At 43.4% G+C, this 24,526-nt stretch overlaps 1 protein-coding gene across 2 annotated transcripts in view; it reads right to left on the reverse strand.

The window, feature by feature from the left end:
• PTPN14 (protein tyrosine phosphatase non-receptor type 14) overlaps nt 1–24,526 on the reverse strand; it is a 173,863-nt gene that overhangs the window by 112,910 nt on the left and 36,427 nt on the right. The window contains exon 1 of one of the 2 annotated variants that reach the window (XM_045771990.2): nt 2,787–2,908. The exons of the other annotated variant lie outside the window; for it this stretch is intronic. The gene's annotated coding sequence lies outside the window, so the exon portion shown is untranslated. Of the gene's footprint in view, nt 1–2,786; nt 2,909–24,526 lie in introns of those variants that run through there. 2 annotated transcript variants of the gene reach the window in all.

Genomic DNA, 24,526 nt, shown 5'->3' on the forward strand with positions numbered 1-24,526 from the left:
TGTCGAATTATTTGAAGCCAAGTAAAATGTGGTGCAAGGTTTGAAGCACAAGCCCCTGTCAGTTGTTAAATAACTACACAACAAAGGCAGAAGGGTCACATTTTTAAATTCCTTCCTCTCCCTCCAGCTAACTCACTTGCAAACATCCAGTGCTGGGAGAGAGAATTTTGCCCAAACGTCTGTATTTAGAGCTGTATTTGAGGTTAGAATGAAGATTCCTGCTGTAGGACCCACTCCAGTGGTGCCTGACCTCCACGAAAGGGGCCCACATGGCAACCACACGCACGCTGAGTATCGTCAAACTCCAGGAAATGAAGCCAAAACATCCTGGAAGCCATCAAATATCAGAAAGCCCTTAATTCCAACAACATACACTTTTCTCAAGAAACAAGCAAAAACAAAACAAAACCAAAACACCCCCGCCCTCGCGGTTCAAGTACTCTAACTTTATATGCCTTTACATACCTTGCTTCTTCACCCTTCGCAGATTTAAAAGAGATAAAGAAAATTATGTTGGCAGGGAATAAAATGGCAATGAGGGAGGCAAACTATAAAACTGAGCATTCCACAGCATGGAAGACTGTGTTGAAAGCACCCTGTTAGTATAGAGGGACAACTAACTAACATCCAGCATACTCTGGTTAAGATGGCAGGAAATAAATATACTTGTAAACAGTTCCATGCCTGGTGGTTAAAAATTACCCCCCAAAAAAGTGGTTCTTGAGTGGGAAAGCTTCTGGAATCACTTCTTCCCCTAAGCAGTGGTTCTCTACAGAGTATTCCTGCTCTAACACTCCAAGTAAACCAGTTCTAGGAAGAGCCAAAGGCTGCATTTTCAACTATACGTGGGAGGGGATGGGGAGGACAAGCCTGTGAGGACAAGGAGTCTGAAACTGCCCCCAAGTCGTCATTGAAAAAAATCAGCTCCCCATTCCCTGCTCTGAGGATCACTGCCCTTAGGTCTCTAAGGGAGACGTGATCTTACTATAGGAAGGATCCCAAAACATTCATTTTTGACTTTACTGAAACTTTTAAGGCATTCAAAGCACATCTTGAATATTTATAGATAAAATACTATGTTGTCTGGAATTTGCTTGAAAATAACTGGGCGGGGGGCGGGGGGTGGCTCAGTCACTTAAGCATCTGACTCTTGATTTTGGCTCCAGTCAAGATCTCATGGTGGTGAGATCAAGCCCTGCGTTGGGCTCTGTGCTGAGCGTGGAGTCTGCTTAAGATTCTCTGCCTCTGGGGGCACCTGGGTGGCTCAGTCGTTAAGCGTCTGCCTTAGGCTCAGGGCGTGATCCCAGAGTCCTGAGATCGAGCCCCACATCAGGCTCCTCCGCTGGGAGCCTGCTTCTTCCTCTCCCACTCCCCCTGCTTGTGTTCCCTCTCTCGCTGGCTGTCTCTCTCTCCATCAGATAAATAAATAAAATCTTTAAAAAAAAAAAAAAAAAAAGATTCTCGCCTCTCCACCCTCCCCTCCACCCCCCCCACCACCACCACCTACCTGCCCTCCCCACCTGCCCCCCGACCTCTCCCCCATCGCCCCCTACGCTGCTCCCGTGTCCATGGTCACTCTCTCAAAACAAACAAATGGGGGGGGGGGGGTTGGGGGTAAAGATAAAGCAAGATTGGCCATGAGAGTTGCCAGTGGCAGGTAGCAGATAGGGATGTCAGGGCTCATACCATTCCCTACAGTTTTGCATGTGCTCAAAATTTTCCATATTAAAAAGTTAGGGTTTTTTTTTTTTTCTTAAAAAGAAGTATTTCTTAAATGGCACTTTATAAAGTAATCTGGTAAAACCGAAAACAGTGCCCACTTTGCAGAAATACGTTACAGAAAAAAGGCATCAGAATTCTCCCTCGATGCAAACCCCTCTTGTCCTTCCAAAATGAAGCTTGCATTTAGCTACATCGAATTGACAGTAATCATTTTCCATTCCATGTTTAAAACATGGCAAGAAAAATTCCTTTTGTAGGTAAAGCTGACAAGTTGGAGAAAATGCAAAGAACAATCAGGCTGAGGATAAGGGACTCTTCCCTGCACGCAACGTGCTCAATCAACTCCATCAGAACACCTGACTCCGCCTGACTTCTCTGAGGAGCTTTCTCTGTCTGTTCACGCCAGGAACGCTTTGTCCTCAGAGACTCCACCCTTCTTTGAGAGACCGTAGAATCTGCAACTCTCCAAATCCAGTTCTTTTCGCGGTCAGGGTCTACACCCTCGGTGATGTGCGTCCTGGAATGTCGCAGCTAATCATAGATAGGAAGCAGAATGGGAGAGTCCTGCCAGTGTCAGACACTAAGAAGGCAATAATGAGCACCTCCATTTTTAAAGCAGATACAATAACGGAGGCATTCTGCAAAGCAGGATCTCCAGTGGCCCTAGGAGATGGCTCTTCCGAATGCCCCCATTTTAAGACTAGGGCACCAAGGCAGGATAAGTTACGACCTTGCCCGAGATCACACAGTTACTAATGACACTATCTGACCCTCTGCGCTTACTGAATGCTAAAACCATGCTAAGAACACCCCGAAAGGGGGTAGGAAACGACCTGGTGATATAAAAAGAACAATGACAATAGCAAACAACCACATTCTATAAGGAAGGCTTCGACATGCCATCTGCAGGCGCTCTTTGCTCACCCAGAGTGGACTCTATTCAGAGATGGTGGAAAAGTATCCCGAGCCCTAGGAGGTTCTTTGCAGAGGGCATGGCAGCAGAATCAGGGCCCTGCCCCGTCACAGCATCCCATACCTCCACCCCCCGACCCAGTGCCTCTTACCTCGACAACTTTCCTTCTAGGGTTCCAGTCTGTGCTGCAGGGAGGGATAATCCTGGCCCATCACATACAACCTCTTCAAAAACCAACTTGAAAAACACAATCACAAGAGCAGCCGAAGAGGTTTTCCAGCCTGTTCATATGACTCACTCATCAAAACAAAAGAAACTCGCTGAAGGTAAACATACCTCCAACTTGCTTCACGCTCCTCTGGGATGTGCACCCTGAAGGGACAAAGCTGATCAAGAGAGGGGCTCTTCGCGAGAGGCTGTTACCAGTGACCTCCCTTGTTAGCAAAGTTTTCCACACCTCCCTCTCCCGCTTCCTTCCTGCCCATGCCTGAGTTCCCTCAACTTCCCTCACATGTCCAGGGCTTTCGGATGGGAGGACTCACCCGTGTCACTTCCTATCCGAACAGAAGCAGCAGCCACGCCTCTCCGCCAACCGTCTCTGCGAGTGGGTGGGTGCCCGCAGCGCCCAGCTTCCCTGGGTACATCGCCACGTTCCCTGGTTTCTCTAGCCCCACCAGTGAACCTCGCCCAGACGTGGAATGATTTCCCTGAATAAGCCACTTACAGGCCGCAGAACCACAGCTCCGCATTTCTTCACTTTCTGCCTCACTGTCTGCATTTGTGCTCTGGGGTGGTAAGTGCCCGCCACCCAGAGCTGTTGGATTACACCCGTCAGTGATCCATCAAGAGCTGGCACCGTGCCTGGCACACGGTGAGCGCTATTCACTTGTCCACAGTCACTGTCCTTATTGTTCCTGTCATTGAATCCTGCAGGAAGCCCAAGGAAATACCGACTGCCAAGTGTCACAAGTGTAAGAACGGGTCTCCAACAAGCCAGTGGTTATCGAATGTTGAAAGGTAAGGCTATTTCTCCCAAGGAGACAAAAAATGAATGCAAAACAAGCAACTACAGGTCTCGGGGACTGGGAACCATGACAGGATACTCTGTGGGTTTCAGATACTGCGACCACTTCAGGGAGTCAGGCATCCAAGCAAGCGGGTTCTCAAGCGCTACAATGCAATCCCTGCTCCAGAGCCAAGAAGTTGAATCAGAAGGGAGAAAGAATGGAAACAGGTATGAACTAGCGTCAGCTGTTACACAGTTGCATAATCCCAACTGATGTAACCAAGTGTTAATTACTAATGGGAGAAAACAAAGCTTCTAAACAGAGATGGTCATGCTGTAGGCTGGCATCTACATAATAGGCAGACGACATGCACACATGCACACACACGCACAGGAAGCCCATCATAATCGTCCTTTCTTCCCTCTGTCCCCTGCCTATGAGACACACACACAAGTGGCTACTTGGAAAAAACTTATGTTGTACTAGCAGCTCTCAGGGACATTACAAAGAAAAGGCACCTGCTTCTGGCAGAGTAACGTTGCTGTTATAAAAACAATTTGTCAGCATACTAACATTCCTCTTACCATCAGTGACTCAAAACTGAAGGTGCCCAGCTGCCTGCATCAGTGTTGAGCAAGCCCCGCCTCTAGAGACAAGATGCCACCTGCAGGGATGGCTCCCCCCCCCCCCCGCCCCGGGAGCAGCCCTGAAGGGTGTGGGCACAGGAAGAAACAGGAGGGCAAATGTCAAGTGCTTCAGCTCTCAAGCTGGACTCTTAGCTCTTAAAAACTGAGAAACTTAAAACATGTACGATTTCGAACAAATTCATATCTGATCAATACAGCAAACACGACACGGAGTAAACCTAATTCGAGAGGCTCCCTTTGCTCTCCTGACTTATACCTACGCTTCAGAATGCTAAGGATTTCAAATCTCCCTGGAAATAAACCCTGTCTACTGAAATCTTTGTATATAAGCAAACACATCCCTGGGAAAATAAATGCATATCTATTCTTCAACTAGATTGTGCAAGGCCAGGAACAATGGTTTTATACAGCTTTTAGAACCCCAAATCCCTCTGCACTATAATTAATGCATACTCTAACTCAGCAATGCCACTTTGGGGAAACAAAAAGCAATGAATCTTGAGGATTATGTATAAGGATGGTGCAGTAGGGGCGCCTGGGTGGCGCAGTCGTTGGGCGTCTGCCTTCGGCTCAGGGAGCGATCCTGGCGTTCCGGGATCGAGTCCCGCATCGGGCTCCTCTGCTGGGAGCCTGCTTCTTCCTCTCCCACTCCCCTGCTTGTGTTCCCTCTCTCACTGGCTGTCTATCTCTGTCGGATAAATAAAAATAAAAAATCTTTAAAAAAAAAAAAAAAAGGATGGTGCAGTAAACGTCGTCTGTACTGGAAGGTGGGGGACTGAAAACAACCTGAATGTCTATACTAGAATTGTGACCGAATTAACCCTGGCAGAGGCACATTATTTAGGGTATTATGCAATTATCAAAACTTAAAGTGGAATCTATGCACTCAGAGCAACACCCATGAAAAATTCTATACCTATTGGCTTGTTGCAAAAGTTGCAGGGTAATACACAAGGCAAAAACAAAGCAAAGCTAGTCATCTTGTATGTGTTTATGCTCACACAATCTTGGAGAAAGGTGTGGAATATGTCCATCCTCAGAGGGATAAAAGGGGAAACAGAACATCTACTTTGTCTTTATACAATCTTTGGAGTATTAATGTTGTGTTAAACCCAAAAAACCCCTTATGTTAAATACTGCCTCTCCTGGGGCGCCTGCGTGGCTCAGTCGATTAAGTGTCTGCCTTTGGCTCAGGTCCTGATCTCAAGCCCAGAGTCCAGTTCCCTGCTTAATGGGGAGTCCGCTTCTCCCTCTGCCTCTGCCCCTCTGCCCCCACTCCCCGCCCCCCGTGCACATTCTCTCTCTCTCTCAAATACATAAATAAAATCTTTAAAAATAAATATATAAATAAATAAATACTACCTTTTCTAAATGCTAGATATAAAAAACTGGGGAGAAGTGTTCCTTCAGGAGTAATATTCTATCAGCCATCATTTAACACATCAGCTATAACAACATCTGTGTGATTACAACGTGCCAGAATTGAGCTAGACGGTTACAGGCACTGTATTATCTGACCCTCATAATCCCAGTTTACAGACAAGAAAACTGAGACTACGTAACCTGGCCAAAGTTCCAAAGCTAGCAGGTGGCAGACGCTGGCTCCGAAGCTCAGTCTTCACAACTAGATTATACATCCGGTAAAGTGCACATTGACCATATATGCCCCCTTCACAAATAACAATACTTAGAACACTATCTCATTAACCACATGGCTTTCAGCACCCTATAAATCATACCTTGACAAAGAGCAAAAGCAAAAATAAAAAAAAATCATTTGGGATCAAACATTCCTTTTCAAAACTGGAATTAAAAACCACTTAAATCCTGGACTTCCATGAGTTTTCATTCTTTTAAATTATCAGGCCTAGACAGACCATTCTTTTTCTACTTTAAACAAAATTCTTAATCATCTTTAATTCTTCCTGACTACAAGTTCACTATAAAAAAAACAACAACAGAAAATTACAGAAAACTATGAGGGAAAAACAAAAATCACCCAAAATGTCACCACCCAAACAGGATCAATTTCAAACTTTTGCATTCTTTATCCCATTCCTTAAGTATATTTTAAATTTGTTGACATAGCTGGAATTGTACTACCTCGTCTAATACTTTCTATTATTTTCCCTTATTGTTTCTGAAAAACTTACTGAAAGTAAGTTACGTAAAACTTACACATGCTTTTCAAAAACAAGTTAAACTGTTGCATAATATTCTACAGTACAGATCAACATTTATTTATTGTTGAAATGTTGGGTTGGTTCTGATTTTTTGCTACGGTTCGAAACGATCTTCCTATACCTCCGATTCTTTCTTTAGGGTAGATTCCTATTTTTCTTTTTTTTTTAAGATTTTATTTATTTGTTTGTTTGAGAGAAGAGAGAGAGAGAGAGAGAGCACAAGCAGGGGGAGGGCTGAGGGAGAAGCAGACTCCCCGCTGAGCAAGGAGCCTGACTCAGGGCTGGATCCCAGGACCAGGACATCACGACCTAAGCCAAAAACCGACTGAGCCACCCAGGCACCCCTTTAGGGTGATTTTTTTTTTTTTTTAATTTGACAGAGAGAGAGACAGCCAGCAAGAGAGGGAACACAAGCAGGGGGAGTGGGAGAGGAAGAAGCAGGCTCCCAGCGGAGGAGCCTGATGTGGGGCTCTGATGTGGGGCTCGATCCCAGGACTCTGGGATCGCGCCCTGAGCCGAAGGCAGATGCTTAACAACTGAGCCACCCAGGCGCCCCCCTTTAGGGTGATTCTTAAGGAAGAGAGTTATTAAGTCAAAAGCTGTATGTTTTTAGAAGGGTCTTACCGCATACTCCTAAACGGATTCCCAAAGGACTGTCAAATGCCGAAGTTATGATAAATTGCTATGATTTCCTTTTCATTACCTGCAAAATGATTGAAATAATGTGTTTTCTCAAGGACTTCCATGAAAAACTGCATAATGTGGAACAGAAAGGAATCAAACTTGGGAGTCAAAAGCACCGAGATCAGGTTACAGCTTTCTTTTTTTCTTACTGGGTTACCTTAAGCATGGCGGCTCAACGAGGCAGGAAAGCTTTTGTAAAAGACAATTTCAACCCAAAAAGGATATAACAAAGTCCTAAAATGAGAGCAGGTCTGGGCAGCAGAACGTCTCCCCAAATCCAGCCTGCAATAAATAGGATCCCTTCTCTGAGGAGAGTTTTTGAGAAATACAATGTGGTGTCCTCCATCAGGTGGTAACCATGGAGATTACTTGGCCTGCACATCAAATGACTGTACTTCCTTATATTTATATATCATTTCCTCAAAAACTATTATTCACTCAGCACAGACTACTGATTGTGGGAAATCCCAAAGAACAAGTAAGACACCCTCTCTGCCTACCAAGTAGTAGGAAATGCTAGGTAAGGATAAAAACAGAGCGGCACATAGGCTGGGCGGCTGGGAAGAGATGAGCCCAGACACAAGCAAGGATGAGCAAGAAACAAGGAGGGGATGAAAAATGCACACCCACCACCTGGATGGAGACGGCTCTCCGGTTCGGGACAATCTACAGAAGGTAGGAGGGCAGATGGCAAAGGCACATGGCTCAAGAAGAAAAAAGAAGAGCATCCAGGGTGGAGAGAATCTGACGAGTATGTCGAAGCTCATTTTATTCTATATAAATGCAGTATTTGAAGCAAGAGCCATGGGGAGCCCACACAAATTCAGCATAAGGCAAGAATAAAAACCAAAATATTCTCTTCCTCTTACGAGTACATATGATTTTTTAGAATTGTTCCATTGAGGCCAACACTGGAGCCATAGTCCTTGGTCCTCAAGAGCACAACTGCACGAAAGTCAGCCTGGTAAATGAGGATTCTGATTTAGCAACTAAGATAGGCAAGTAATGATGACTGGAGATTTCATTCTACTGCCTATGCCTGGACCCTCTCAAGGGAGGGTGAACTGATTTGGAAAAAAAAAAATAATAATGTCATGGTGGGGAATCCCTTCTATTCTAACTTTTAGAAACACATCAAAGAGGGGCAACTTGGGTGGCTCAGTCGGTGAGTGTCCAACTCTTGGTTTTGGCACATGGGTTATGAAATCAAGTCCCATGTCAGCTCCCATGCTTAGCACAGAGTCTGCTTGAGATTCTCTGTCTCTGCCCCTCCCTCCCACTCACGCACACACTCTCAAATAAATAAAATCTATTAAAAAGAAAGAAAAGAAACACATCAAAGCAAAATTATTCAGGGTACCTGGGTGGCTCAGTCGGTTAAGCATCTGCCTTTGGCTCAGATCATGATCCCAAGGTCCTAGGATGGAGTCCTGCCTCAGGCTCCCTGCTCCGTGAGGAGCCTTTCTCTCTCTGCCTTTGCCCCCTCTCTGTCTCTCATGAATAAATAAATAAAATCTTAAAAAAAAAAAAAAAAAGCAAAATTCCTCAAGATGGCCATAACTCGATGGCTCATTCCAGTAACAATCTTCCAACCATCCTGAAATCTCTTCTTCGTAAAATAAAATGATATCTCTACTGATAATTTTATCTATTTCCTCCTTGAAGTCTTTCCATCCTGAAGAGGGCAACTGGGAACCATCATCTCCACAACACATTGTGATATATTTAACACTCTTATTATACCACTTACTGCCTCAGATTCTCCACATAAATATTCCCACCTTGCTTGCCTTCTCTTTTGAGGTACTAGTTCATTGCCCTATAATCATCTCTGTGGTTCCCTATTCACTCTAAATCCTTCTTGTTTTCTCTTCATTGCAGAACTAAAATGTGGCAAGTTATCTCTACAACCTAACTCATGGGCATGGGCTTATTTCAGAAAACACAGAGCACACATGTTGGATTTGCCCATGAAACTTTTACTTGAACAAAAATCACTCACTAGAGAAGACACCAAAAGAAAATCTAACCATGCTCTCATTTGTGTCAGATAATGAAGAAGAATGTGACAAAGGAAAAAGAAAGTATGAAGTGGGTCTGGAATACCTAGGCTTAATTCCTTGCTCCACCTGGTTACTTGAATCCAGTCAACAATTAGAAAGTTAAAGCAAGAAGGTGGGAGATAACAGGGTTTGCAAAACAAAGATGTTCACCCGGTTGAAAAATCACTTCAGATCATGGACAGCAACACAACACAAATGATACAAGCTCCATGTTTGAAGAAACAAGGGAGATTTCAGAAACCTCACATCAAAAAAAATAAAAAATACAAATACAGACGGGAAAAACCTGGGAGAGTAAGCTAGATGGGTCTTCTGGAAGCTTAACTTTTAGAGGCACAAGGTACCAGGTGTTGGTTTTTGTTTTTGTGAGGTGGGTACGTCATTTTGGTTTTGTGAAGTGTGTAGGTTGTGAGTAGGGAAGGATTTGAAAGTAGGGGAATTGTTTGAATGTCTTTACTCCTCCCAGTCCAGATGGTACAGGAAGTCAGAGGGCTCCAGGAGGAAAGAAAGAGGGGGCAGGGTGAAATATTCTGACAAGTCCGGCTCACGTGGAAAGTTGTGTAAGAGGAGCTCCTTAAAGCAGTTAGAGGTATGTGGGAAGACTTAGATGTTTAAAGAAAACCAAGCAAATGCAAACGTGAAGCATTTACAAACTCAAGAAAAAACAAAAATGTGTCCAAGAAAAAAAACCCAATCTAAACACCACACTTGGCTAAGCTGTAAACATTACTTGCATATTTAAACTGAACAGAAAGCACTGAATTGAATCTAACCAGAGTATTAGTGCAATGATTCTGGAATGATGGTGGCAAGGAAGATGGGGTATAAATGAGCTAAGGTCCTTCCCTGCTGCTGCTGCCACCACCACCATCATCCTGGCTAACATTACGGAGCACTTAGCAGGCTTTACAGTTCTCATCCTGTGCCCTTGGAAATGGACCTTGGGTCTTTCCCGGGAGTCGGCCACAAAACAGAAGGCATCATGAAGCCTCCCAGACTGAGAAAGGAGGGATGTGTCTCTAGCAAGGAAAGCCCCCTTTGAATGTCCTGCGGTCGCCTTTGGAATTCTTCCAGCAAGGACAGGAGGAACATCCCACCCAACTTCAGGAAGTCTATGGTAACTGCCAGAAGCAAGCCCGCATTAGACAAGAACAGATGACTGAAGAAGGGCCAGGGGACACTGAGCTGGGAAAAGTCGACCTGAAGAGAAATCTAAAATACAACTGACCTTGCCCTCCACTCCACAACCCAAAAAATACAGAAGGTTAATCACAACACAAGCACAGACAGCTTTTGTACTGAGCCTAACCCCATGAAGAGCAGGGCTGAAGACATCCAGTCTTTTAGATGTACACAGTGATTCCCTGAGCACAGACATCCACAGACGCGGGAACCATTAAAACTGGTATTACTGGGGCGCCTGGGTGGCACAGCGGTTGAGCGTCTGCCTTCGGCTCAGGGCGTGATCCCGGCGTTATGGGATCGAGCCCCACATCAGGCTCCTCCGCTGGGAGCCTGCTTCTTCCTCTCCCACTCCCCCTGCTTGTGTTCCCTCTCTCGCTGGCTGTCTCTATCTCTGTCGAATAAATAAATAAAATCTTTAAAAAAAGCAAAAAAACAAAATACAAACTGGTATTACTGAGAGGGTCGATGTTATGGTCACTAAATGTTTGTGACCATAGCCATGCCTTAATTTTACCAGAAATTCAAAAATTTTGAATTTAAATTAAATTAAATCAAAATTATCCTGGTATTTATTCTTTTAATTTCAGCTTTATTGGAGTATAACTGCATATAAAATTGTAAGATATTTAAAGTGAATACCATGATTTGAAATATATATTATGAAAAGATTCATATATTGTATATTAATTATATACATATATATTAATATATATATATAATGACTATGACTCCAATGACTATGGCTCTGGTGTTGGCTTCAAAGGAATTTAAATTCATGTATATTGTATATATTAATGATATTCTGCGTTATATATTGTGAAAAGATTCCAGAATCGTCTCACTAATACTCTGGTTAGACTCAGTTCACTGCTTTCTGTTCAGTATAAATATGCAAGTAATGTTTATAGCTTAGCCAAGAGTGGTGTTTAGATTGGGTTTTCTTTCTTGGACACATTTTTTATATTAAAATCAAAATTTTGGATCTTGATTTTTTTTTGAAATTATAGTTGCCATTTCTGGAGCATCTCCTCCATACGAAACTCTATGTTCTAGTACTCACGTCATCAACCCTGTGGTAGGCATTATACCCATTTTACAGATAAGTCAACTGAAGCTTACAGGGTTTAACTCACCTAAGAAACATACTAGCTAGCGATGGAATTCACAGTCTCACTTAGGCTACATAGTCTCTCATCTTCCATAATATCTTAAAAGAGCCTTTATTATGACTTTTTTACAGAGTCTGGAGGGTGACAGGGAAGTCAATCTCTGCTGATGGAATTCTAACTTAGAGCTCGTGACCTACTGACAGTGTTGTATACAACTAGTTAACCATGTTAGAAAAATAGACTCTTTGAGCACCTAGGGTTAGGACAACGGGAACGAAGTTGCCAGACGGCCCCAGGGTCAGAAGAAAAAGCAAGAATTGAGATTAGAAGGAGTAAAGAGGGAGGCGCCCCAGTCTTCACCCACATGGGCCTGGTGTTGGCTCTCAACATATGCCTGGCATTTACCATATTGTTCCTCTGTTTCAAAGACAAAAACAACTTCCCATAGATCCTCACGTTCCACCCAAAAGTGAACAGAGGCCCATCTTGATACTGCAGTGTTAAAAAAATAAACCCAGGGGTGCCTGGGTGGCTCAGTCGTTAAGCGTCTGCCTTCGGCTCAGGGCGTGATCCCAGGGTTCTGGGATCGAGCCCCACATCAGGCTCCTCCGCTGGGAGCCTGCTTCTTCCTCTCCCACTCCCCCTGCTTGTGTTCCCTCTCTCGCTGGCTGTCTCTGTCGAATGAATAAATAAAATCTTTAAAAAAATAAATAAATAAACCCAAATGTGGCAAAGTTCTCAGATATTTACATGACAAACTGGCACAGTTTTAACTTTGGCCCTTCTCAGGAAATCTGGAAAAGCTGACCCACTGTCACCCAGAGGCAAAAACCTTCTACCTATTTGTATTAATTTGTACATTTTGGTCCAATTCTCCAAAGCATCTTTTCATTCTACCAACAGAATAATAAATACCAGATAAACATGTAAGATGATGAATGTGTTAATTAACTAGACTGGGGGCAGGGGGGTGGGAATCTTTTCACAATATACGTGCATCTCAAATCACAGCATTCACTTTCAATATCTTACAATTTTATATGCAGTTACACTCCGATAAAGCTGAAATTTTTTTAAGAATTAAAAGAATAAATACCAGGAAAAAAACAATGTCCTTGTCTAGTTTCATGGGTAAGTGCGGATATGAACACAAACTTCACCACACATGCTCCTTGCAAGCCAATTCCAGCATGAAAACAAACTCAAGTCAAGCCACTGATCCGTGGGTAGTTCACACAGGACTAGAGAAAGGAAAGGAAAGGAAGGAGGAGGCAGGGAACAACTTACTGAGTCTTGAAAACTAGCCAGACTAGTATTAAGGAAAGTGAATCAAAGACTCTCAAATCCAATTATAAGAGCAATAAGGGAAAAGAGCGTCATCAACCTCTGCTTTGCAAATGATGTATGAAAAGGTCTGAAAGCATCTTGTTGCAAGGTAACATGCTCACGGTGACTGAAACCTAAGCCCACGGGGTGAAGGGAGCTCCTCCCTAACAGGCTCCGGAAGGGGAGGCAGATGCTGCCAGTAGGACCTTTTGGCCCCAGAAATGGATGCATCTGAGAGGGGGTGGGGGAAGGCATTACCGGATGGCTTTGCTGGTCTGCCACACCTCCCATCATCCCCGCATGGAAGCAAGAGCAAACAGAATCGGAACGGAGCTGGGGCCTAAAGTCCATGCCCTAAATAAAGCACTGTAGCCCCTGGATGCAAAGACCTTGCCCTTACAGCGCGACGCTCCTGAAGGATACACGTGGAGGAAACCATGGGGCGTATAAGCCAACCTTTTAAACAGAAGAGGATTTCCACCCAAACTTGAAGTTTGTACTGACCCCAGGCCAGCCTCCTACATAGGATCCAAGAAAAGGAACTGAAAGTCCAATCGGTTTTCCCTGGTTAGATGAAGATTCTATTTCAGGACAATGGCCTAACCCACACTTTTAAAAGAAATTCATTACTGCAAGTATTTATCAATGACCTACTCTGGGCCAGGCACTAGCCTAGACGGTAGGGATAAAACTAGTTAAGAAGAGACACAGCTGTGTTGTCCTCCCAGAGCTCACCTACTGTAAGCCACCTTAAATGTCTCTCAAACAACTGTCTACACAGGCGCACCAAGGAACTGAAATGAAGCAGAACGGGATTACTGCTGAGCATATAAAAATCACGGAATAACACATTGGCACAAGTCTTCTCTTTTCTCTTCTTTCTCTCTTTTCGTCCTTGAACTATCCAATACCGGAACATTAAGGAATACCACCAACTTGCACTCACTCCACTCATTTCTTCAGAGCAATTACCAGGTGTCAGACAGCGTAGACACAAAGAGTATAACACGGGTCTTGTCTTCAGAAGCTTGTAAAGTAATGCGGGCAATGAAGAATCAGAGGGCAAATGGCATTCTCGGGAAAGAGCTTTGACAGCTGTGTTTTAAAAGTTTTTTGCAAAACTGACACCAAGTAATATTATCGCCTTTTTCTCCTTACAAATGTCCCTATAACAAGCACAGACCTCAGAAAAGGCTCTTGACCTCTCTGCTATGTTGAAATGCACTTCATCCGAATGAGTTTGCTGCCACTTCTCCAGAAACGAAATTCACTTGACCCTCCCACAATGGCAATCAAAGACATCAGAATGTTCCCCAGTCTACACCATGGCTAAAGCAGTTCCTAAAGACTAAATACAGTAGTGTGAGGAAGGTCCTTCAAGGACCTTGTCTACCGGAATGATGCGGAGGAGGAGGAAGAGGACGCCGACGGGGACAATGGTGATCAATACCTGCATCTTCAATGTACTGAGCATTTAGTATGCGTCAAGCAGTGTGAGGATTACAGCCTTACGAGAGAGGCAGATTATTTATCCCCACTGTACAGATGAAGAAACTGAGGACTGGAGAGATTTGGCTCAAGAACGCAAAGCCAGGATGTGGCAGAGCCAAGCCCCAACGTGCACCCACCGTACCACAGCCTCGCTCAGCCACCTTTCCTTGCGTGCACCGAACTCCTGCCTTGGTACCATCTTCGTCCTCCACGCCGTCACGTGCGATGCCCTCTGAGAGACCCTACCTTCCAGTCGGCGTCCAGCTGAGCTCCTACCTGTCTTTCAGAACTCATTCGGAGTCACCTTTCCAGGAAACCTGTGTGGACGCCCCCTCTGAAGTCTGACGCCTCCTGTCTGGATCCGCTCCGCCCTGGGCACAGACCCCCTCTCCCACAGCACTCTGCCATCATGGCCATTGGGTCAGAAGCCGCTCAAGGCCCTGGGCCACTTCATATTCAACTCTGCAGCTCCACAGCCCAGTGAGGGCACGTACACAGGGTCTCCGGGACCAGAAATCCCTGAGTTCAAGTCCTGACTCCATTTCTTACCGACCTGACCAATTAACTTACGTCTCTAAGCCTCGGCGTCTCATCTATAAAATGAAGGCTGTCCAGTGGCACCGAGCACAAAAGGCTGTTCCAAGGCTTAGCTCAGTAGGTGGCATGCGGTAGGCGTCCAATGCCAGCTATCAGTAGTGAAGCACAGGTCCAAACCCAGCCCTCTAACAACAACGAACTTTGCCCTCCAGAGTCGGCTTCTCCCTCCCCCCCAATCTCAAGGCTCTGAGCAAATATAAAGCCACTCTTCTCATGATGTGGTTGGGGGGTATGAAGGCTCATTTCCACAACCGATCCAGGTCCCTTCCAGACCTAAACGTTTAAAGAACATTTAGGTTAGGGCGCCTAGGTGGCTCGGTGAGTTGGGCAGCGGGCTCTTGGTTTTGGCTCAGGTCATGACCTCAGGGTCCCAGGATCGAGCCTCATGTTGGACTCCCCACTCACTGGGGAGTCTGCTTGTCCCTCTGCCCCTCCTCCTGCACGGCCCCTCCCTCTCTCTCTCTCTCTCAAATAAATAAATAAATAAATAAATAAATAAATAAATAAATAAAATCTGAAAAATAAAGATCATTTAGGTTTTTCCATAAAACTTTGAGGGGGGAAAAATGTCTTCAAATAACCTTGAATGTAACCTTTTCTCCCAAGACAAACATTTCTGTGGGAACTGATAACCTAGCTCCGAATACAGCAGCCACTTGTGTGACACTGACCTGTGACACAGCACTATCAGTAATCCTATCTTGTGCACCGCCAGGTCATAGTCTAAAATCCTAGCCATTTTACGCCATATTCATCAAAACGTCCTTGGCTGTACATTAGACAACAGAAGTGTTTCCCAGTCTGTATATACACATGACAGCACCATGAACGATGGCAGAATTACCAGTTATATTAATGCTACTTTAAAAAATATAATTTACTTCATATGGTGTAACTCCATATTCGGTGGCTTAGGAATGGTTTGTTTTTAAAATTACATTTTCCTTAACAGGTTTTTGAAATCTACAGATCTCATTATAATAATTATGTAGGACTAGCAACGGCCTAGGAAAAAACTCTAAAATCAAGCCTCCCCTGACGTGCTTTCATGGCGCCACAATGTCACATTATTTCATCAATGAAACGGCCAGCGAAGAGCTCTGCAGAGGCTGCCCAGAGCCCATGTTGCTGGAATATTCCAACTTGCATTCACCGGTCTTGTTACAAGCCCAGCTGTGCCCCCCTCCAGGCTTGTCATGAAAACTTCGCAACTTAGAAAGTTGGTTTTGGAAAGAGCCCAGAGACTGAGGGGGGGACACCAGGATGTCCCCCCGAGTTTAGTTCATCTGTGTAACAGAGCAAACTTGCATCATTTCCCTTTCATGTTTCATTTTTCTTTTATGTGCCTGCCTCCAAAAGAGGCTCATTCACTACACTAGCACCTCGTCTAAAAACCCAGAACGTTACGGGAGAACTTGACCTTTTTACACAAGTTTAATCTATTCAGAGGCACAGTGGGATCAGTGAGGAGGATACAGGCTCATATGTTGGCCCACGCCAGACTCACTTTATATTCATATGGTCACCTATATGTGACCAGGAGCTGCTCAAACCTGAAATAGGGGCAGAGTGATTATACACCAGGAGGAGTTTTACAGAACACAGTCTTGTTGGCATCTCTCGGAGGAAACAACAACTTCTCAACTTGAGTGGTGCTCAATCTACATAGAGACAACTAGGTAAATTGTTGGGACCACCCAGCCAGTGTCTGCTCCCCCATCCCTACTGCCTTCCTTTTCCTCCCGTCTCCCCCTTACCACTTCCTCCCCTTGCACGTGATGTCAGTAGTCCGGTGGGCCCTACTGATGGGCTAGCATCCCCCAACATTACAGAGGTGGGAGATTCCTGCTAGACAGACATATGCTTTAATGCTTTCTGGTCAAAACAGAAGCGAGCCCTGCATACACTTCTCTTTACCCACTGAGTTAACCAACTTCTACGGCATGCTCTGTTGTGTGTCATTGGTAGGTAACATGAAGAAGTCAGAGCTGCTCTTTTTTTCTGAAAGTGGAAAGAAAAGATGCTAGGAAACTGCCCATACAGCGGAAGTTCTTGCATGAGCGAGGCAGACAGAACAAAAGCTAACAAAGTACTTGGGGGTCTAAAGGAAGCGTGGCCTCTCATGACATTTCTAACACCAAGAGTCACCACTGCATTATTGAATGGAAGAGCAGGAACGAGGGAGGGGGTTCTGTTCCTTGACAAGATTCAAGGAAAAGAGGGAGGGAAGTATAATTAGCAACAGTGACCCCAAGTCATCTTCACCCCAAGTGAACTTAAGGGAAAGAGACGCTTGCAAGATGTGGAATTTCTCTGGGCCGACTCATGAAGCTAAACAAGCCTTGGAGAGGACTTCGTAATTCTCTTTGGATCAAGTATCAACTGTCTGAGACCTGGGACCAGTTGTTATGGTGAGATGTATTCTCTCTTCTTAGTCTCACCCTGGAAACGGGAGAAGATGCATTCAGTTACTCCCTAAGGTGAGAAAAAAACCTGAAGACATCATAATAGTTATTATAATAGTTAAGAGCTTGGGCTTTGAAGAGAGTCCTGAGCTTGGATACTAGGCTTGAGTTTTAACTAACTGTAAAATCTCGGGCAAACTACTTAACCTCTCTGAGCCTCAGTTTCTTCATCTGTCAGACGAAAATTTAAAAAGTCCTTGAACGACATGGGTGTGAACTGCACAGTTCCGCTCACATGTGGAGTTTTCACAATATGATACCATAAATGTATTTCTTCCTCTTTAACATTTTCTTTTCTCTGGCTTCCTTTATTTTAAGAATACAGTATATAATACGTATAACCTACAAACCATGTGTTAATAGGCTGCTTACGTTATCAGGAAGGCTTCTGGTCAACAGCAGGCTATTAATAGTTAAGTTTGGGGGCAGTCAAAAGTCATACATGGATTTTCAACTGCGTGGGGGGGGGGGGGGAAGGAGGTCACCTACATTGCTCAGGGACCGACTGTAACAGTCACTACACATTACGGGGTTACTGGAAGGATTAAATGAGGTAATGGGTATAAAGCAATTACCAGAGTATCTGGCCACAATGAAATACCTAACAAGTTATCTATTAATCTAGCTATTATAATTAGAGGAAAGGTGGTAAAAAAAAAAAATTTAACGCTCAAAAAGTAAAAAAATTTGAAAGGGAATACTAAGAACTAAAATTAATCTGATTTTCCAAAAAGCAAATTAAAGGTGACAAATAAGAACCAAACGGTCAAAACAAACCTGCAGTGTCTCAAGGGAGTCCAAATAAGAAAGAATGTGCCATTAATCTGCTTCAGGAAAAACTGCCTTTGGACAAGACTGCAGTTTGTCAAATTCAGATGGGGCAGGGGAAAAAAGCTTTTCGAAATAGTCACTATTTGCTATTTTGATATATTTTTCACACCCACAGATAAGCAACACTTCATGTTTCTTTTCTAAACATAAAAATAAAACTCTCCCGGCATTCTTGGTCCTGAGCTTATGATGTACTCAGTAACTTTCCATTTTACTTTGGCGCTCACAGATTGAAAAAAGTACTTCAGTTCTTACCAAAATATTTATGCTCTGAAGTATTTATTGCTTCTACATAACTAGATCCCAGTGTACGGATGAGAAAGGTATCCAAGAGGAAATGTGGACTAATGGCGGGCAAAGTGTTCTGGAGCAGAAGGTCAAACCACGGAACACACTTTGTAACCGTAACAGGACAGGGCTGGAAACAGTGCGAGGCTCAGCCCAGCCCCTCAAGGCAAGGAATTCTCGCTCCAGTGAACACGGACCAACCACATGCATGACCAGCACCAACACACTGGAACCCCTCGGGGAAAAGGAGTTACTATTACCTGCCCAGCTCCCAAAACTTCAAATAGATTAGCAAATCATTGGTTTTGTTTCTTTTTTTTTTTTTAAGCAACACCTTTATTTTCAAATAAAACATTACAGATAAAAAGCAGAACTGACTTCCTGACAACTGTATATCCTCTGTGACACCCCCCTCCCCAGCCCCAAGTCCTGGGATCTCCATAGCGACCAGGAAACACTATTTGAAAAGACAAACTGTAGGAGAGCTGGAGAAAGATTTGTAAATCCCCAAGAAAAAAATTAATCTGGAACATGTAAATTGCCATCATTCAATTTTAACCTGATTTATTATTATACAGAATTGCTCTGTTAAGTCATAAGAATCCTGTACAAAAATATGCCGATTTCCATGATGAGACTACAGTGGGAAAGGAAAAGAATGCAACCATCTGATCAATCTAGCTCAGTCTAAATGCAAGAAAACAAAATTATAAAAGCGCCACAATAAAATACATTATAGATGTGAAAGTACAGAAATCTTTCCTAAAATCTCAAACTCTGAAACCGTATCAGATTTTGTTACATCACTTAGAAGTGCTGCACGGCTAAAGACAACATAGAACAGGTGACAAAATTATCACATGGAAGAAAAATCTTGCAACATATGTAACATAAAAGTTAGTATGAAAGAAATGCCAATAACCAATAAGAAACTAGAAAAACAGACCATTTACAGCTGAAAGAAACAGAGCTAAGAAGCCTATGAAGACATTCAACTTCACCATCAGGAAAATGTAAAATTAAACACGCAGAAGAGGCCATTCTAAAAAAATCTCTCGAGTTGCAACCCCCCGAAAACAAAACAAAACAAAAGAGACTGATCATTTTAGTGCTGATGATACAGAAGTGTTATTTATTGGAATATACATAGTAAGACTTTTTAAAGGGAAATCTGGCATCACCTGCAAAAACTTAGGTGTGCATGACCTTTAACCCAGTATTTCCACTTCTAGGATTCTGTCCACAAGATTCTACATATATGTATCTAAAAAAAAAAAAAATCATCTCAGCATTCTTTATAATAGGGAAAACTAGATACACAAGAGTGTTGCACGGAACATGGTGCAAATGTTTAGAAGAACTAGGATCAGTACATACTCACGAAATGGGGGGCTGACCTGCCGTCTCTAAGCAGCAAAAGTTCAGCATCATGCATGGTATAGTTTTGCTTCTAATTTACTTTTTAAAACTTTCTTCACATTTCATATTACCTATGTATGAGCAAAAGGAAAGTTCTGGGAGGGCATACCCCAAACATTAGCTGCTGGCAGGGTGTAAAGGGAGAATATAAAACTACATCAGGGGGGCGCCTGGGTGGCACAGCGGTTGAGCGTCTGCCTTCGGCTCAGGGCGTGATCCCACCGATCTGGGATCAAGCCCCACATCAGGCTCTTCTGCTATGAGCCTGCTTCTTCCTCTCCCACTCCCCCTGCTTGTGTTCCCTCTCTCACTGGCTGTCTCTATCTCTGTCGAATAAATAAATAAAATCTTTATAAATAAATAAATAAATAAATAAATAAATAAATAAAACTACATCAGGGGCACCTGGGTGGCTCAGTCAGTTAACCGACCAGCTCTTGGTTTTGGCTCAGGTCCTGACCTCAGGGTAGTGAGAACGAGCCCTGAGCCCTCAGCGTGGAGTCTGCTTGAGATTCTCTTTCTGTCTCCCTCTCCCATCCCCTTTGCCCCTCCCTCTGTTCACGCTCTCCCTCAAATAAATAAAATGTTAAAAAAAAAAAAAAGAACACACATAAAAACCTACATCGATGATGCTCCCAATTTAATTTCTCAGACACAGGGACAAAAGAACTGATGGTTCATAACATTTGGGTGGTAGGATTCTAGGTGATTTTCATTGGCTGCTTTATAAAATTTTCTCTATTTCTTACATTTTCTATTGTGATCATTACTACTTTTATACTCAGAATAATATTAAGAGTTGTGCTTCAAATGTTACAATGAAGTACTTGAGGGGGCTTAAAAAAAACTTGAGGAAGCAGTATTTTTTGAATGTTATTGTTTGTGTCCCAAGAACTAGACCAAAAACATAGGGCAAAGCCAAGAGTTAAACCCCTCCTTGCTCTTTCCACTCTAATACTCTGATTCTTCTGACATGATAAAAACACGATACAGATAAATTATAATAAAAACATATAACTGAGTATGGGAGCTAAATGTTGTCCCACATCAGTAAAAGTTAGAATAATTACAGAAAGTTCCATGGAAAAAAGGCAACACTGAGTGGATCTTAAAGAATTCAGAGCAGCAAAAGAGAGAAAGAGGGGACATGGGTGCAGCTCTCAAATTACCTTACTATTCATCTGTTCTCAACCAGATAGCTCTTACATTTGAAAATCTGCCACGTTAAACAGCCACCTTTCAGAAACAGACTCAAATAGGACAATGCAGTAATGACATGTCTATGAAACATATTTAAATATGCACATATTATATATTTAAATATGCATATCTTCAAATTCTCAAATTCCTACCCCCAAGACTTCAAAGCCCAACCTCCACAAGGTTCTTCTACACATTGCTGGTGGTATAACTTCCATGGCAAGCAATTTGGCAATATCTATGAAAATTACAAATGCACAAGCCCTTGACTCAGCAATTCCACTTCTAGAAATTTATCTAAAAACTAATACATGTGTGAAAAAATTCTTTGAAATTGCAAAATCTGGAAACAACCTAAAAAGTCCATCACAGAAGACAGTGTAAATAATGGTGTGTTTAAAGAAGGGAAAAATGAATGAAGAGGTCCTTTATACACTGAAATGAACAGCTTCCAGGATGAAAGAATCTCATATGCAACAGGGGTGGTGTAGTGCACCAGCTCTGTGGGAAAAGGAGGGCAGGGAGATGTATGTATGTTTGTACGTATACAAAATAGCTCTGGGAGACCATATTAAACACTATGAACAGTTGACCTCTAAGAGGGGAACCTGAGACTAGAGAACAGGGTAGGATAAAGACTTTCTACCATATCACCTTTTGTATTTTTAAATTTTGCCTTATTTTTTTTCACCCATTCAAACAAAAATAAATATGACTTAGAGTTTAAATATCATACATGTATCTCTGCCCTCTAAAGGAAACTTCAAAGCCAATACTTTATACAGTAAAATTAGCCCTTTATGTGAACTCAGAAAGTCTGCCAAAGTCCAAGTGACTGCAATTTTTTAAATGGCTGGCCTGTCAAACTCTCTGTAACACGGTTATATTATTTCCAACTGAAGTCTAAATTTTCTACACATGCCTATGAGGCCATTCCTAAAAAGAAAATAATACTCAGTTTTGTTTGATGTCTCTGAACACAGAAACACTCGTCACGTGACAGGAAACTCAACTTCAAACGCCATTACGGTTCCTGCAGGAACTCTTGCTCCTGGTGACACAACTGTACCAGGCACTTGAGAGGGGGAAGAGCAAACAGTCCTACCTGCATTTCTGCCACGACGTGTGTGTGACACTTTCTCATTCTAGGCAATGAGCCATAATTCCAGTTCATGGCATTGTGTCTCTATACTTAATTCTAAAACATCAGTGGGGATGTGCCCAAGAACAAGAGTTCTCTCCAAACAGTCTCCCAGGTAAGTCACACACACCCCCATGTGTTCATGTTGTTGACCCACCTGTGGCAATTAGGAAAGATCCCTGAAAAGTGATCCTAGCAGCCTGGGTGGGACAAGAGATGGACTCAGGTCCCAGAGCCCGAATTAGAAGGGTCCATACCCCGTTCCCTTCCGAGCCAAGTCTTCGATCTCCTCTACAACATCCCCCAGTCAATTCAAATTTTCTTTAAGCCCCTCCCCCAACTTCCCACACTCTTCCATGGGGATGTGGCTTCACATTCCTGCCCACGCTCTACACGAGAGGCTTCTTATAATCACTGCCACCCTTTGAGCAACACAAGGAAGTCACCAATACCCTCTGGGACTCAGTAAACAACTCTTCTTTGGTTCCTGATACAAGTGGCTCCAAGATCACAGGATTACCGAATAAGGGGCGGAAATCTGTCTTGAGAAGAACAACGTTCTAAGGTATCGGGACCACTAAGGAGCAGACAGATGGAAATGCTCAATCACCACGTCTCACCAGGTTTCAATGACTACAGCAACTTTAGCGATCCCGGAAGGGGAGAAGGGGATGCTCTGTTACAGCCCATGTATGGTCTTCATTAGAAGGACTAACAGAAATCTGAAGCCAGCGGAGGACTTATCCGGAACTACGTCTGTGGGGCGTGGTGCCTCAGGTCCCTGCATCAATAAGAGGAGGAGAACACAGACTCGTTCTGGAGGATGGTTGTGCACGCTACGGGAAAGATTTAAAAAGACATCTGGAAGGTGGTACTTGTTCATTATTGGGTTTTTTTTAAAGACTTTATTTCTTTATTTGAAAGAGAAAGCGAGAACACACGCAGGGGAGAGCAGCAGAGGGAGAGGCAGAAGCAGGCTCCCAGCTAAGCAGGGAGCCCCATGTGGGGCTTGACCCCAGGACCCCGGGATCGTGACCTAAGCCAAAGGCAGATGCTTAACCGACTGAGACAGCTCGGCGCCCCTACTCATTACTGTTCACTCACTCACCACGAAGGATTCACCAAGCTCCACAGTAAGTTTGAGAAAACTAAATAAAGACAAAAAGATATTCTGATTGATATGCTGTGCAGTTTGAAGTCAACACCAAAGTTCAAGGGAAAATACAGCAAATGGTGATATTCATCTGGCAGAACTGGGCAAAAATGCCAAATTCATCTCTTAATATTTTAGTAATATTATAGTGTGACTATAATAATTTTGTAGGCTCATAAGCCATATGAGAGCTGGTGAAACACAGAAAACATCAGCAAAAACATAGTAAGGATTCTATGCACGAGCAGCTATCAACTCTTCGAGAGGTGACCCTATGCTTGTCTTACACCTGTTGAATTGCTACCCAACACTGCACCTGGAACATAGTAAGAGCTCAATAAATAGCTGCTACGGAAATGAACTGAGATCACTACATGGGGTATAGAGAAAAGCTACCTGAAATCCATCTTTCATGCCATACATTCAGTTGACTCCAAGAGCAATTATTTTGAAAGTTTTTTATTGTGGTAGTTAAGAGTCTGGACTTTATTTTTTAATTTTTTTTAAAGATTTTATTTATTTATTTGACAGAGAGAGAGAGACAGCCAGTGAGAGAGGGAACACAAGCAGGGGGAGTGGGAGAGGAAGAAGCAGGCTCCCAGCAGAGGAGCCCGATGCGGCCCGACCCCAGAATGCCGGGATCACACCCTGAGCCGAAGGCAGACGCCCAACGACTGCGCCAGCCAGGCGCCCCAAGAGTCTGGACTTTAGAATAGAGACGCGGGTTCAGTCCAGTTCTGCCCCTTACTAGCCCAGCAAGTGATGTGCAGTGTGTGTGTGTGTGTGTGTGTGTGTGTGTGTGTGTGTGTGTGAGATGTGCATTTTTAGGCCTGTTTTCCCAGGTGCAAAATATGCCTCATTTTCCTGAAATACAGCTCACAGATTGGCAAGACTTACACATGGAAAACAGATGCAAACAGTGCCCGGCACGTCGTAAGCCCTGAAAAACGTCTGTAATATTAAACATTTTTATAATTTAAAAGCTAAGTGAAAACGATAGGCATTGTAATTTAAGCTTTGGAGGAAATACAGCATCTGTCAAGGAATTGAGAAGAAATTATCAAAACCAAAGGCATAGTGATTTGATCATGTAAAATAGTTC

Source organism: Ursus americanus, chromosome 2 (genome assembly GCF_024610735.1).
Source record: "Ursus americanus isolate L20-20 chromosome 2, mUrsAme1.1.p, whole genome shotgun sequence".
NCBI lineage: Eukaryota > Metazoa > Chordata > Mammalia > Carnivora > Ursidae > Ursus > Ursus americanus.